This window comes from Solanum stenotomum, chromosome 2 (assembly GCF_019186545.1).
Source record: "Solanum stenotomum isolate F172 chromosome 2, ASM1918654v1, whole genome shotgun sequence".
In the NCBI taxonomy this organism is placed as follows: Eukaryota; Viridiplantae; Streptophyta; class Magnoliopsida; order Solanales; family Solanaceae; genus Solanum; species Solanum stenotomum.
Window position 1 is genome coordinate 57,254,737 of NC_064283.1, and position 5,438 is coordinate 57,260,174.

A 5,438-nucleotide genomic window follows, 5' to 3' on the forward strand; every position below is an offset into this window, starting at 1 on the left:
AACAGGTGAAAATATTGAAAGTTGCGATACATTAAATCTAGAATTAATGTATCTAAAAAACGTTAACACTATAAAAAAATGTCTAAGATCTAATCAACATTGACCACATCTTCTTGAGCTGGTTCCTTAGAATGAATTCTAGGCCTTGTGGGATCATCATTTTCACTAACGTATCCTGCCTTAGCCTTTTTAGTACCATATTGCCACAAAAGGGCTCCATATCTTGTACGGAGGTAGTCTGAACGGAAACCAATTTTGGGAACAAAGATTCCATCACTAAGGTACTCATCATAGGCAGCAACATACATTCCACAATCCCTTAAAAAAGTGAGGAATATACATTATAAAGAGAAAATAATATACACTGTAACTATAAAATAAAAGACCTGCTAATACTTACAAGCTATCGCATTGTTGTTGCATGATGTCTTGTGTGAATTCAACTTTAAATGTGATGTTTGGTTCCAAAAGCATTCCAGTTTGACTGTCTTTGTAAGCATCCAATGATGACCAGTTGGTTCGCTCAGTTTGGTCGAAAAAACCACTGTCATGAAGGAAAGATGACAGCATAGTCGCCAACTTTTTTATCTCACCACATGGCTCTCTTACTCTTGTACCCATTGATGAATCGTATACGCGAATGAGCCTCTCTTTTAAAATAACAACAGCCAACACCCAATGAAACTCACCATCTGAGTTCACCGGAATGTATACCTCATCAACTAGATGCCATGGTAATCCAGCCGGGATGGAAAATCCTTTGATTATGTTTTTAATTGACCTCTCGATTGCAGATACAACAACACCACACGCCATGTGCTCTTGCATAGTTAAATTATCATCAGAAGCGCTGCAGTAATACCTATTGTATGCATCATTAATAAATGTCTTGAATAAGCAATTGCCAGTGGTGAATCGGTACTCATTAGGGCTACGCAGTTTTGACTTCTTCCTTAAGTAGTACAAAACTACATCGATGTGCTGCAATATAAATTTAAAAGAAAAAACACAAAATGTTAGACTATGATAAAGCACAACAATCACAATGTCAAAAAAATGTACCTCATCTAATTTTGTATCATATACACATTCAAGATAATGTATATGATACAAAATATCAATGTATCATAGATATATTAATAATGTATCTTTCTACCGTACATCATCTGATTTTGTATCATATACACATTCAAGACAATGTATATGATACAAAATATCAATTTATCGTACATACATTAATAATGTATCTTTTTAGCGGCCTGATCTGTCCAACATTTTTTTGGCTGAGATATGACATAAAACCAATTTTTATTCTTGGCAAAAGCAACTACAAAGTCCATGTGTTCAAATCCAAATAAAGCTGATTTGGCTCTGTATTTATCATCCATTGGTTTCCTATATATATAAAAATATATATCAAAATTCTAAACAAGTGAAAATAGTCTGATATTTTACTGTGTGAAAATATTAAATTGTTACTCACTTGCTGACATGATTTTTAAGGAGGCCTTTAGAGATCCATTTGGAGTATTCGTCCAATAAATTTGACGATGGTTGGTAAGAAGTACCAAATCCATCAAATGGGGAGATCAGATGAACTTCTTCTTCAACTTTCTATTTTCCTTTGTCAGTAGAATCAAATTCAGTCACGTATGGAGATTGAATAATTCTTGATGGCATCCGATTCCGTTGAACAGGGGTCGCTGATAGTTGATACACGACCATCTCATTACCCAATTTTTTAGTGGGTAATATACTGTCAGGTACAAATTGATGTGTATCGGTCAATGAATGTGACTTGACAACACTCAATGGTTGAACACACAAAGGACTATGAAGACCTGCAATAAGTACGTCTATAGCTTCTTGGGTTCCAGCAGAAATGGATCTCGATGTGGTAGAATCCTATATTTTAAAATCAATAATAAGAAAATTGTATCATTCAATAACCAACAACCAGTCAAAGAAAATGTTTATAATTTATCGATGTATCAATGTTTACTGGAAGTTTGTCTGGAAGTGGGATGTTATCAGCAACATCTTGAACCGCAAATGATTGCTCATTTTTTTTGTGTCAAGATCTACTACATCATCCTGATAAGCAGCACGATATTTTTTGTTATAACGCTAAAATAAATAAACAAAAGATTTATACATAAAATTATACTTACAATAACTTTCTTGGATACATTCTCACCAGATCTTTGATCCTTAAATGTATCAACAAAATATAAATAATACTACTTAAGTAAAAAACTAATGTATCAAAAATGGAACAAATACTACAGTAACTATGAATGATACATTAGATGAATAAAGTAATAGATTTATACATAAACGTGTACTTACAACTTCATCGGATACTTCCTCACCAGCTTGTGGATCCTTTGATGTATCATCAAACTATGAAATGAAAAATACTAAATAATTCAAACAATAATATATCAAGATCAATAACTTATACTACATCATTAATGAATGATACATTCAATGATTAACCTATGTCATATATACAAACTTAAACTTACAAAAACTTTCTTAGATACATTTCCTGCAAGAGGAACATCTGTAGATGGTGGTTTCGATAGATCATCGTTGCCTCTTTTATCCTTTAATGTATCATCATCCTATGTTGATTAGAATATCAATCAAATAATAATGATTCAACAATCAAAACTAATCTTACATTTGAAATTTAAACATATTGTAACTACTACACTTATAAATGTTTCACAAATTATTGGCTGTAATTGTATCAATTACAATAATGTATCAGCTGGTGTTGGATACTTTATTGAATATTAGATACTTTAATGAATGTATTCGTTTCATACCTCTAAGACCTCATGTTGTTGTACCTGCGTTTCTTCTTCAGCCTCTACATCAGGGTTATCAATGAGGACGTTGTTGACAAACTCCATATCAATTGGAGAATTATGTTCAACAAATTGATTAGTAGTTTCAGGTTGATTCACATTATCTTCTTCGATTACCTCTTCATCCGAGATTGGAAGTGATCTGGCAGTTTTTTTCTGCAAGCCAAAAAACCAAACAATATAGTTAGAATAATATCGTAACAAATAATAAAAAATAGTAAAATAACAACTACCTTCCGTTTTATCTTCCGGACTGATTTCATCAGAACTTTGAGATTATCTTTGATAAAGACTTTAAGATCATCAAACTTATTGTCCACCTTTAAAAATACGTAAGTAATTAATAATGATTTACTGTGGAACAATTGAGAACATTGAATAATAATTATGAGAATCACTTACATATTCCGTTAAATATTGCTTAAGAGATTCGATTTCTGAAAAATCTTTCTTTTCTTTGGGATCAGATGAAGGACCAGCTGAATCTGGAATAGGGAATGGTTCTTGTTCTATCACAGGGGATTGCTCTGATTGTTCCATTGCTTGTTTAGTCAAAACAACTTTCTTTCTTCTCTTTGGATGGGGAGGGGGGGGGGGGGGTGTAGATAATGTACCAGAGACGCGTTGTTCCATTGATATATTTTTGTGTTTGGTCAAAATAATTTTCATTCTTCTCTTCGGAGGGGGGGGGGGTGTAGATGACGTTCCAGATACGCGTCTACTCCTCCTAACAATCTGATCCGGTGGTTTAGAGGAGAAATCCTCAAACCCAGGAATGCCATCTGATCCAGCTTATGTAGGTTTATCGGCAGACAAAGAATTTTCGGTATGAGAGACAACCAGATTGTCCGGCAACTGAAGTATAATCAACTCCTCACGAGTCGGTTGTATGTTGGCACATGCATTCTAAAAACAAGTTTGTAAAGTCAGAATAGCAAAAATAAAGGCAAATTGAAATAAATAAAAATGATCGATACCTAAGTAAAAATAGTAGACATCAACATCTCAAATTTAGGCTTGACACCAACAACTCGCCAATTTAGTATCCTTGGGATGTAGTCTCCCTCCTTGACAACAATTTCGTCATTTAGAACGGATGCACATTCATACACCCACACATTTAAAGCATAGGGCATGCCACCTAAACGATACAACTGCTTTGGTTCTCTCTTTCCTCCATGACATCATTAACCTTGAAAATGCACGTTGTCCCCCAAGAAAAATATTCATATGTACCGTCTTCAACCATCAAGAAGTCATTAACATGGATGGGTGATTCAGGTTGTTGTAAGAGAACAAATGTGTTGAGGAAGTAGAGAATTCCCATGTGGAAAACATCCTGATCGTTGTCCCAATTACCTTGAAGAAAATGGTTAACAAGTCGTTCCTTACTCACACTATTAGACTTTACTAAATTCGGAAAATATTTCTGAATAAGGCTGCTCTTTGAGGTATTGGGATACTGAAAGTCATTGGGATCTCCAATGCATTTCAATCCTGTTATCATAGCAAATTCTTTTATATCGAAGCGCAAAATATTCCCATTTGCATGCCGAACATGAAGCTCATTAGGGTTATCCTGTTCAATCTCATGAAGCAACAAACATTTGGATATTTGGCCTTGATAGTTGCAGGTTTGAATGTCGGCATATGGCCCAAAAATAGAATTTGTAAACAACTCGAAAGCCTCGACATTCATGTACTTTTTCAAATCTTGTACAAAGTCATTGTTGTATGCTGCACCAAATTTCAAATAGTGTGTAGGGATTTGCTTGATAACATAACTCATAAGTATGTAAGAATCCAAAAACATAACAGAATATTATGCAAAAATAACAACCTGTTATTAAGATGATACAAAATATAACACATTGTTAAGAAAGACGCATTAATGACTGAGATACAAAAAATAACAGATGCACAAACAAACCCACAAACAAAACACATACGATACACATACAGACCCATAAATAAAACACATTATATGTAACTGATACAACATTTACTATGAAAGACACATTATATGTAACTGATACAATATTTAGTATGAAACTTGAAATAGCAAATACACATACACAGACCCATAAACAAAACACAAACGATACATTAATGACTGAGATCATGCATTGTTCAGTAGATCTGAATGAGTGGCTACAAACTAAAAGGACAAAAAAAGATGAGCTTTCCGAAAAGTTAAAAGGTGGTAGGGTAATGCCTCTCATCCACATCCTTGTTTGGTGGCTTTAAATTAAATGAATAAAAGATTGAGTTATAAAATTTACATTTAAACTATCACTTTTTCGCAAGTTTTATATCTCAATTATCAAACCTTTTTATTAAAACACACATTGATATTGAGTTGACCTACATTTGTCTATTATCAATTGGAAACAAATATTTGATCAGCTCACCAACGATCGAGGTATGTCTTTTGACCATTAATATGCATAGATGAACTTGGAGTGCACGGCAGACAAATAAGTCAAATATCATTTCTATTCCCAATTGAATAATTTTCAATAATCAACCTATGACGTACTAACATACGAAATTGCCTATAAT